This window comes from Typopeltis vanoorti, chromosome 1 (genome assembly GCF_054136105.1).
Source record: "Typopeltis vanoorti isolate ZY-2024b chromosome 1, IOZ_Tvanoo_1.0, whole genome shotgun sequence".
NCBI classification, from domain to species: Eukaryota; Metazoa; Arthropoda; class Arachnida; order Uropygi; family Thelyphonidae; genus Typopeltis; species Typopeltis vanoorti.
The window spans coordinates 108877512-108890026 of record NC_143549.1 but is presented as its reverse complement, the minus strand read 5'-3'; the positions used below and the strand labels follow the sequence as shown (position 1 = coordinate 108890026).

The following is a 12515-nucleotide window of genomic DNA, read 5'->3' as shown; positions in this document are numbered from 1 at the left end:
CATACAGTGATCTATTCGAATAGATCGTGCAATGATCTTTTCGATAGCTTTACACTGATCTATTCGATGTTCACCTTCCTCTGCCTCTCAACTGTCCGTGCACCACTTGTTTTGCTGTATTAGTGAATGATTACATTGTCTACAAGTGCAGTTATCCGGAGTACAGGAGCATCCTGGTGATGTCGAATCTCAATAATGTCTGGCGTACTTTATTTTTACCCCTCCTATGCATTATGATCCTTCGACTACAATGCATAGGAGGTTGGAAGTCATGGTAAGTGGAAACGAGTTAAGACTCGTTTATACTTACCTTGGAGTAGTCTCATAACATTAGTTACTTCGGTAGTAATTCTAACCAAACCAAGCCTTGAGGATACTACCATCTAGTAACCTCGTATATATTTATTTATTTTGTTCATAGGCTGGAACCCGTCCACCCATTTATTATGTCGTACAATCTCTAGTGCGTGATCGCTTAAGCAATAGAGATTGTTTTCTGAGAGTAACAACGCGCATGAAGCAACCTTACTACCTTGCCGTCTATGTCTATGAGCAGCTAATTTAGTCCCCGTCTGAAAAAAATGTATGATATACAATTAAATAAAAAAAAAACTAATATTAGAGAATTAGCATAGTCTCCAACTGATCATAAAGCTAATTCACAGTTTTGATTCTTTATGAAGGAAAAGAGTTAGTAATTTGAAATAATTGATATTATATCGGAGGAAAAAATGAAAACAGAGGACAACTTCTAAAACACTCCACTTTCTCCTCCGTTTCTAAATATTTTAATGGCTTCATTATTCTGTGGAAGAATCCAAACAGAAAAATAATAATATCAGATAATTAAGATTTCTGGAAACATGGCAGTTGTTATATGTTATGAACAGGAAACCGTGTTAAGCAGTTGGAAAGTAATGCTGTGGAATTACGTGTTTCTGACGGCAAAATTCACAAGGAAAATGTTACTGCATCTGTTTTAGAAGTGGAAACCATGTAATTTAGACTGGATCTATTCGGAGGAATATAATGAATTAAAATATGCGTAGAAGGAAAGAATAGAAGCGGGCGGATTTTTTTTTTTTTTTTTTTTGGTTTAGGCACATAAAATACTATTAATAATCATGAATTTCAAATTAGAGTAAAAATGGATTGGCTAACTGGCAACAATCTACTTGTTAAGTTATATAAAGAGCAACAAAAGCATATACAGATGACCCTAAGATTCGACCATTATATTTCCTCTCAGCAATTTCAGATAAAACCTTGGTTATTAGACGTGAGAAGTGTTCTAAGGCACAAAAATGGAACTTCAAGAGCGCTAGTTAGTGCCAAAGAATATACTATTCCACTTACACAACGTGTGAGCAGTCGAACTGCTAGAAACTAGGCGACGCTTTTATCAGATAATCTGACTGGTTGCTTTTTTTTTTTTTTTGTAGAAAACAGATCGAATAAAAAAAGTGATAAAAAGTGATACAAGTGAGAACAACAGTGTAAAAGAACTCATGAAACCATACCTACAAGAGAAACGAAACAATGATGAACTAACTAAATCGCAAGATGTTACATTCTCTAAGCGTTAGACGATTTCATATGTAAATGATACAACTTTGTATACTATTATTACTGTAAAGTTACTGATTATTTAAGGTAGAACATGCTGAAACTGTTTTTCGAATCTGTTCGCGAAGTCTGTAAGTATTATACACCGCATTATGGACAGCTGTCCTTCCGTGGGACTGACACTGCAAAGTTCTTCACAAAGTGTGCTCTACTTAAACACATGATCATCCCCCCCCCCCACCGTACGACTTGAACTAAGATTCTCATACTACAGTTGATTTTGGATCTCTAGGATATATCTGTTTGCCTTATATGGACAGTAGGAATATACGCATTAGTATGGTTCCTTCTAAACCACGGAGTTTTCGAATACTTATTTTATTTTTATTTTTATTTATCATAGTTCCATAAACTCATCCTGATAGAATCTGGGTATATTCGTTTATTGTATAATTCAGCTTTTGGATTCGCAGGAATTCCAAGGAATATCGCAACAATATTAACTGAATAAATTTTCCTAGCAAAATATGAAATAGAAGTGAGAAGACCAAACAGTCATCATAGTGGGAGGGAGCATCTCCAGCTAATTCAAGTATTTTTTGCTTATAATTTATATCATTAAAATGGAATGCACATCATTACTTCAAGTGCCATTGTCATCTAACTTCTGCTCGAAACCATACACTATTGTCAATCATTGTTTCAAAAGGGAATAAATGTTAAAAGGGAATTAATTCCAATTACATTCAATAATTGCTAATGACTGCCATCCATCTACTAACTTACCTGAACTAAAGTCGACTTCTGGAGAGACTGTGTGTGTGATAATGCGTCTGATTCTCTAAGCGAATAGCAATTTCACGAGCAAATCTGTAAGCACTATAACTGACTGCTGTGTTTCGATTAATGCTGAACTTTTATTTCATTTCTTATTAAAATACAGTAAACTCTCGATTTAACGGACTAATAGGGATTAAAGGGGGTGTCCGTTAAATCGAAAGTCCGTTAAATGGCGAATTTTTTAAAATAAAAATATCTGTCACATTATACTGCAATTTTATCAATATTAGCCCTGTAATAACAAAAAAAAATTGTTTTACACACACGTTTCGATAAGTTAATGTGAAGTTAATGTCGATGTTGAGGCGATTAGTTTATGTAATCATGCTTTGAGAAAACTATCAAGTTTTCTTTGAACTTTTGAATTCTGCTGTTTTTTTTAATAATTAACTCCCTAAAATTACGAAAATGTGTATAATAAAATTTCCCCCAGAAAGTCACGCCACGCGACAAAAGAACCAATTGCAGTGCGATTGGTGCGATCACGTCGTAATCATTCGCCGAACATGTTTTATGAGCGGTGACTCATTTATGTAAGCTAAATTACTACAGTGTTTTTCCAACATATGATGGCCTATTCGCCAAAATTTGTTAAAAATAACAAGAAATTAATAACAAAAAACAACCTGTTAATTTAATTATAAGCAAATCGTGGTTAAAAGCATTTTAAAATTAACAGAGTGTTAATTTTTACGTGTGACATACTGATCGGAAATTTTTTCCGTTAAATCCGAAGTCCGTTAAACCGAGGGTTTACTGTATTTGATTTCTAGATTATGCTCTACATTATTATTTCGAACTCGAGTTCATGCTTAAAATATTCGATTGCAAAATGAACTCTTTTCTCTTCTCTTAAATTTGCACTTTATTTTTCAGAAAATAACTGCAATGTCCTGGCTAATATCTAGGAAGATTAATCAAGCCCAATCATTTCAAGGCCAAGTGCTAAATAGGGAAATTATGGCGTTTCATTTAAATTAGAATATAATAAAGACGCATCAGTTTTCGTTAAAGTTAAATACGGTACATAAAGGATAAAATAACAAAAGAAAAGAATTAGGGCAAATGTAATCACACGAAGTGAAGAAATCGGTTAAATCTGTAAGTAAGAAAGAATAACTTGTTGATCGTCTAGTTGCACAACGTATGAGCAGAAAATCCGTGGTTCCAGACTGCACGCCGAAAACAATGAATATCTGGGAAGAAAAGGTCTAATAATTATACGACATTCGAATAATTCTACTTCCCAATGAATGATATAAGAGAGGCGAGAACGGAGCTGAATTGAAGTAAAAACGAATTGCAGGTTCTAGATAAATTTCGACAAACATGCTTGAGAAGGGTAGTGGAAGACAAACTGGGAAAAAGCGAGTGGGTTCAGACCAAATATCAGCTGTGAAGACCAGATTTTCACTTTAGGACATAGTGAAAAATGGGAATATAGCAAGGATCTGTAAGATTTATGGATCTAACAAAGGTCACAGAAAAGATGAAAAACAAATAGAGTGTTCAAGACACTATAAGGGAACAGCATAAATGGAATATTATTCAGCTGTTAGAATTGAAGTAGATACAAAAAGATGGCTTGATGTAAACTCATTTGTGAAGAGTAAGGTATATACTATGCAGATTCATAATTGTACTCCTAAATAAATCCTGTGCAAATCTTCAGTATTCATTAACGGAACTGAATTGAATAATTACTGCAAATATTTGGCGCGAAAATCAGCAACAAAAAGACAAAATAATGAAAACAGGCAGTAACACAGAAAATAGCAACTGCATTCTCAACGGAGAACTTACAGAACGAGCAAAATATTTCTGCGACTTTGGCACAATTTTTGTTGAAGATAAAAATCAAATCTGGAAATAGATCGCAGAATAAACAAAGCTAGTATGATGAGGAGATAAATTAATGCATTCTTATGGAATAGTAGAAAAATTATTCAAAACACTAAATTAGCTGTATACGAGACGGTGCTCAAACCAATTTTAACTTATGGATTTGAGAGCTGGGTTAGAAATAAAACACTTGACCAAAGACTACAGACCACAGATATTTCTGGGGGAAAATCCGTGGAGTAAACGGATGATATCAATAGCAGAATTATGTTAAAATGGGGTTATTAGGAAGGAAATTGACATTATTAGCATTCAAAAATGTGCAAGCAGGGCTAATCGAAGGTGGTATAGTCAATTAAACAGAATGGGAGAAGAAAAGTTAGCAACGCAGATATCTGATGTTAGGGTAGCAGGAATAAGACCCGGAAGAAGAACAAGCTCTAGCTAGACTGAAAGGCTATTTTAACTGCATAGACTAGACTATGCAGTTAAAATAGCTTTAGAAGATCAAAATATAAGATCTGACAATATTGGAGTTTTGGAAAATAATAAACTAATTTGGTGGAAATGTGTCGATAACGAGTTATTCATAGCTGTGCCCTCAAAATAAATAACGCCGCTTCTTTCATTTTTCATTCAGCTTGAATTTTTAATAGCAAAATTAAATATGGAAAAATGTCAGAATGATTTGCATTTTTAGTGTATTTTTTGGTGCAGCCAGTCATCAACATCAATTGTCATCAACATCAATTCTTGATATATGTGCCCTCAACAGCTGTATAGTTATACTATTGTGCCCTCAACAGCTGTATAGTATAACTATACAGCTGTATAGTATAACTGTATAGCTGTATAGTATAACTATACAGCTGTTGAGGGCACAATAGTATAACTATACAGCTGTTGAGGGCACATATATCAAGAATTGATGTTGATGACAATTGATGTTGATGACTGGCTGCACCAAAAAATACACTAAAAATGCAAATCATTCTGACATTTTTCCATATTTAATTTTGCTATTAAAAATTCAAGCTGAATGAAAAATGAAAGAAGCAGCGTTATTTATTTTTCCACTGATAAGTGATTACTGGCAGAGTTACTAAGTTATTTTGCAGCAGATAAGATTCTCTGTCAACTAACTCACGGACTTTTGAAAGGTCATGTTTTTCAGTTTAGAAGTATTACTGTTTATGATTTTATTATGCTCACAAAGGTACAATGAGATTGGTTGTTTGAAATTGCCGAATGAATATGAGCAAACCTGAAGTTAAATCTGGAATGAAACAAAGTAGGTTCGAATTCGACCATTTCATGGATGTTTGTGTTTGAGTGTTTAGGTGGGAGATGATTTTTATTATTCAATGGGAAACTACCTTACTTATTAGAAGCTCGAAGTATAATGAAAAAAAATATTATTTAGTCTCTAGAATTGAGTTCCCGCATTGTTTACACGCACCCAAGGTATGAACAGATTTTTAATCTTTTATAGGTGAGATTACCAAAAATAAAATTTAAAAAAATGTATGAAAATTTGGTTAGGAATTACCATGGCATATCAAAGAATGGCACCATTCCATTATTTGATTTTGGAGTAAATTTTTTGTGACCTCTCGAAAGAATCCGTAGCATCTACATTGATGTCAATTATGAAATGCATCGACAATTACTTCATTTCAAAAAGAAGCATTAGTCACACGATTAAAAAAAAAATCTAGTTGGTAAGATAAGTTTTGCAAACATATAACATTTGCGAAGGAGATATCACACGTGTGGATGAGCGCTACAGTGCGAAGACAACTAGCCTCTCGACGTTCACAGTATGGATCTTTGGGATCTAATTGGATTCTCTTGGCGATACACTAACGCGGTTTTGTTCTCATCGCAATCCTGTTTTGAAAACAACGCATAATGCTATCTATTAACAAGCTATTAAAAAATCAACTTGAAATGAAATTTTTTTAAGTTTTAATGAACTTTTTAAGCAAAATCACTACTGCGCAGATTTATCTTTTACCATCGTAATAATAACAAAAGAGCACAAAACAGCTTCTGATGATCACATGTTTTCTCATGTGTTTACAGCACAATATTATCATGTTGTGGGATATAACCTCAGGGCTTCCTATTGTAATTGATATTTTATTATTCATTTTTGCATTCTATGAAATGTAAAAAGAATTTTTCACATTTCAGAATTTCACGCACTTTGATCGAATAAAAGTTTTATTATTATTATTTAAATTACTCCAGTTTTTTTGCTAATTTATTTCTTTGTTTAAAAAACTACACAGGGCTGTAAAATAAATAACTGCCTATTTTGTTGCAAATTATATCATCCTAAATTTCTAGTTGCGTAGCACTGATCATGAACGTTATACATATAATAAAAAATTCTCGAATGTTGTGCTCTCTTTGTTCTTTTCATTAATCTAGCATCTAGATGAATGAAAGATACTAGATTCTAGAGGAAAAAAAAATTTGAATTTTTAATTTAGTTATGTAAAAAGTGTGCTAACTGTACCAATCTTCGCTATATTAAAAAAATACTGTAGTTCAACAAAATAATAAAAATAAATAAAAGAAAGAAAGAAAGAATAAAACAAAGAAGCAAATCTCTTTGTAGGAATGCCTTTTCGTTATTATTTAGTCTGCAATGAGAATACCGCATGAAAAACAATGAGTATATCCATAAATATAAACACTACGTATGGCATGATTGAATAAAAAGGACAAAAAATACGCCGAGGCAATGGAGCGAAACTAACAGGAATCACATATGAATATTTTACTTCCTTGTTATTATTCAAAAAGGGATGGAGAGAGAGGGGGGGGAAAAGAGAAAGAGACCTCACAAGCATACATATCCATATACAAAGATTCAAAATGTTATATTACCCTGAAATCTGCCAGAGCAGAGTAGAGCTGTGGTATGCGTACAGACAGACAGTCAAAATTAATCTAATAGGCACTCCCAGATTTTGAGAAATGTGGGAATGCCACATTTTGCCAAATCGTATCCGGACTTACGGTTATAACTAAAGATGGTTAGAGATTTTGGGACACGAAAAGTAGCAGATAGTGATAAAAGCCGATACGATAGACGATGCTACGAAGCGGACGCTTCAGGGTGTCGTGTTTTAAGAGATGCCAAAAATCAGAGGCACCACTTTTAACCAAAGAATTTTTATTACGTAAAAGATATCATTTCTACCCACTCTTAGGATGCCATTGAATCTCAACGCAGCCGCGAACGGTACACTTAATTTGAATCCGAAAAAAAAATGTATCACACACATTAATATGCCGATATCATACTGAAACGGGTAATCTCAATCCATTCTTGTATGCACAAAGCTTACGATGACTTTAAGGGAAGGTAGGTCAAGATGCCGAAGAGCCGAATAGATTGAAACACATAAAAAATGAGCTGCTTGAACGAAATATTTGAAAGATGAAGATCTTTTTCGCACTTAATAGTTCAAGCTTATAAAATATAAATAACAAGACCCTGATTTTATTACTAGATTACTACAGCTAAAACCGGAATATTTTAAGAAATAAACTTTATCAAAAAAGGTTTGTGATGCTACTACATTCATCTGTATGAACGAAATACAAGTGGATATGTAGGAGAGGAGGATCGTGATTTGTAGCCATTTTCGGTGTAAGGAAATGCTTTTGCTTAAATTAAAAAAAACGATTTTATTTTCTTTTATCATTTTCCCTCATTAAACCAGGAATCAGTAATAGACAAAATTAAAAAATATAAACGTAAATATATGGAACACGTTCAAAGAATGAAAATAGAAAGATTACCAAAACAAGCCTTAAAGTATAAGCCATTAGGAAAAAGAAAACCAGGATGTCCTCTTAAAAGATTCAACGATGACTTCTAAGGCCGGAACAGGCCACACCAGACCTAAATCCTTGATAGGCATGATGATGATTTACCCTCATCTCCACTTTTATTATTTTTGTTATTCATTTAAATTTGTTTTATTTTATTATTTTTTCCCTCTTTTCCCGCAAATTTTTATGAATATATAGCTAGAGGTTTCCTTGTTTACAAAAAGTGAATAATCAAGACAGTAAGACGTCACCTTATCATTTCTCTCTATATAATAAAATAGTTTCGTTTGTATAAACAGATATGACGAAATATTTCCATGCCAACAAATTCTCTTAGTCTCAGTGATAGAATGCCGGCTACTACTTCCAAAAGTTCTACTTTTTGAGTCCATCTTACACTTCAAATATTTCTTAATATGAATTTCTTAAAAAAATATTTTTGAGCTCAAAGAGAGCGTAGTTAATCAGCAGGGTAAATATAATTTATCCCCTGCTAAGGGGATAAATTATATAATTATATAATTATATAAATTATATCCCTTGCAGGGGATATAATTTATCTCCAACCTGCTTTGATATAGTTTGGTCGTACCTGTATGCACTGCTTGGAAAGAAGATAATGGATTCATAGTATCGGGAACAAACAACCATGACGCCCACATTAATGAGATGTAGGACCTCCTTTCATTGCGATGACTGCAGCAGTTCTACGATACAGTTCCACAAACGTACGATAGAAATCAATGGGAATTTCGGACCATTCTTCCTGTAGGGATGTAATCAGGTCCTGGACTGTTTTGGGGCGGACGTCTTTTAACCTCACCCAACACTCCAGTTCATCCCATAGGTGTTCGATAGTGTTGAAATCAGAGCTCTGTGGAGGTCAGTCAAGTGTGGTGACGTTCACGCAGTTATTACAGCAGCAGCCTAATGAGACGGTGCATTGCTGAAAGAGACAATGGTCAGTTCCATAGAAAAAAGGCCACAAAATAGAAAGCATTGTATTTTCCAGAATGTTCAGATATTTCTCGGAGTTGAATGTTCGTGGCACCACAAATAGAGGTCCGAGGCCAACCCAGGAAAATCAGGACCATAACATCACACCGCTACTTTCGTATTTCATACTTAGGGTTCCGCGCTCTGGTAAAAGACGTTCACCGGGCATCTGCCACACCCGTCCATCTGCTTGGTAGAGGGGGTGTAGCGCGATTCGTCGCTCCATAACACAGTTTTCCAAGCTTCCATGTCCCACTGTACACGCTCTTTGCACCAATGAAGACGACACTGCATGTTGGTTCGTCTAATGTGGGGGCTTACATACTGCAGTGTTACCATGTAAACATACGTTGTGAGCCTTGATTCTGAATGTGTTTTTGCAATTTCGTGTTCCAGTCGATGTCCGGAACTCTGCATTCAAAGTGTCTGCCGAGAAATGGAGGGTTTTACATATTATTCTTCGTAGCACCCTACGGTCACGTTCGATGACTGTGGTGGGTCGTTCATTCCGTGTAACACTTGCAGTTCACTTCCTGCTCTTCTATCTCAGTATGGTATCACTGATTGTGGGCCGGGAATGGGCCAATTTTTCAAACAATTTGCCGAACAGATGGGACTATAGCATGGCATCCTATGCCATGCTGCAGTCCCATCTGTTCGGGATCCTATCACAATGCTTCTTTTAAACTCCGCCAGCTTTATTCTCGCAACCAATTTACCCTGACACAATTATACTGACTTGGGTGCATCATATTCCTCCAATTTATACTGACTACAAACACGTGACTCGTTATATGCACCTTGCCCATGAGGTGTCGATTGATTTCTTTCCAAGCAGTGCGCGCGCGCGCGCACACGCACGCACGCACGCACACACACACACACACACACACACACACACACGCACACACACACACACACACACACACACACACACACACACACAAATGTTGTTGTTGTTGTTATACTTTCTGATCTTCCTCGTCTCTAAATAGGAATCCAAGGGAGGGGGAGGGGGGGGTCAAATAATTGTGAAAATCATTGTGAAAATTTTTTTGTTTGTTGAAATTTCGTATATGAATGAGTAGCACATTTTCTTTGGAAGTAATGATGTGATGTCTACCAATTCGTTTGAGTCTAACATACTTGATTTAATGATTTCTCTTGTTATATGCAAAAGCATAATTTTGGCAAAATTAAGCTTTGTGTAGAATTAGACGCTTCAACAGGTGTCTGCCCATTAGTAGTTACACTTTTTGTATTTCTGTTCTGTATTCTGTATTTGCTCAAAAAGTGAATGATAAGTAAGAGTGGGAATTTTTAAAATAAGCAGGGACTAAAGCTTAAATAAGGACCTTATTTAAGTGAATGCATTCGAACCAAACATTCTGAATGTAACAAAAAGATATTTCGAGCAGTTGACGAAACACGAAAAAGAAATTCTCTTTTCATATTTTTGCTGCGATATATTTATTATCTAATTTAGTCAGATTCTTATAAGTTTTAATCTTTAAGATATTAAAATGAATGATATTATAAATCTATCCATATGTTATAACCAAATATAAGGAACGTCTTAGAAGAATCGAAATTTACCAGAAAGCGTATGATAATATAACCTTTGGCATCGGAGTTACCTTGGAATTCACTACTTAAAAGACACGAGCCTGCCCAGGAGCACGTATGTTCGCCTTTTATTAGTGCGTAAATTAGGTTTCACTGGCCTGACAACTGTAAATATAACTTTCTGACATACGATTGCTAACGTATTGAGTAATCTTTGCGATTTTTTTAGGTTTCAGCCTGGTATTGAGCCTCCGTAGCTCAGTCAGTATAGACGAATCCCTTTGGGGTCGGAAAGACCTGGATTCGATTCCCGTCAGTGACACGAGGAACCTTTATCTGGTCTCTTTCGACTGAAGGTGAGTTAGCCGGTCTCATACGGAGGTAGGGTTTTTCCCCACCCGGAAACTCGGATTTTTCGTTCCGCAAAACAGGCAAACACACGATGACAGTCATGAATACGTCTCAGCCATACGCCGGTCCTGAGCCAGGGGGTTGGGGATATTCCGTGAGATTTTTAAAGGGTAGTTCACCATTGAAAAATCTCACGGAATACTTTGTGGACAAAAAGCCTACAAAGTCACCTAAAGTCGGAAACGACTGAAAGTGAAAATCAGATCAGTCTGGTATCTGATGAAAACCAACAGTTCGACACAGCTGTCAGGTCACTGGCCTGACAGTTGTGTCGAATACCTAATTTAAAACACCGATAAAATTACTTACGCCAAATTGAAGGTCTTTAGATCTATACTTTAGTAATTTAATATTCCTCCATTAACATAATCATCAGTCCATGTACCATTGTTAGATGAACTAATTTGTCTAACATCTGCAGTCCCAGTTTATATACAATACTGTATATAAACCGGGACTGCCGTGTAACTGTTGTATAACTGTCGGTGTTCATCCTTCCAGTCACAGCAACAAAAGGTCCTAGTCCACACCTAAATAATTAGATAATAAATATATCGCAGCAAAAATATGAAAAGAGAATTTCTTCTTCCAATTGAGATGATTCACTAGAGTATAAATGTTCCCCAGGCATCCAGGATATCTACACTTGCTCATCAGATCAAAAAAAGAGAGTAACGCGATTACTCGTTTATATTACAAACTTCCGTTCAATGGATCAGTCAAAATGTTCGCTACATTAATGCAGCCTGCATTATTGATTGCCATGTGTTTGAATTTTGGCTTATGTACAGCTACCTTTTTTTTAGAAACAAACTTCGCAGCTCTTTAAGTTGCATTATACTACTAACTTGAATCCGTATATTTTTGAACTCCTGGTTCATATTTTCCACATTGGGCTGCTAAGATTTCTAAACTGCTCTTCCCAACATTGGTCCCTTGGTGTGAGTTTCTTGTACCTTTCTGGACTGAGATAATTTCTCCCCTTCCCATCTAATAATGTTGCCTAGAATTGATGAACGTATAGGCCATGGGTAAACATCTTGTGAAATCACCTCTGTTGAAGTCGAGTCCATGTACCATTAATAATATACAGTCGATTTTATCAGAACAGTGCCTATACAAGTACCTCAAACACAGGAGTGATGCATATAAATCTGTTAGCTATATATGCATTAGAGGCCAAGTGTGATGACAGGAATATGTGTATTAGCCAAGAACAATAATACTGTATTTTGAAATAAGCACTGAAGTATCCAGATACTTATTTCAACATTCTCTCTCTCTCTCTCCTTCAAACAATATGGCGCACAGTTATAATGAACGAGAAGTGGAGTTGAGAGAAATAAAAACGTTAGCTTTGTCTTTAGTTATCTGAATCATAATTTTCCGAGAATAGCTGCGAATTAGGTTTCTTCAAAAACGAAAATAAAATAGAAACGTTA

The 12515-nt window shown here is 35.3% G+C and overlaps 1 protein-coding gene across 1 annotated transcript in view; it reads right to left on the bottom strand.

Moving 5' to 3' along the window:
- The window catches only part of LOC150110304 (uncharacterized), a 154249-nt gene that overhangs the window by 132865 nt on the left and 8869 nt on the right, over positions 1-12515 (bottom strand). The gene's annotated exons all lie outside the window — the stretch shown is intronic.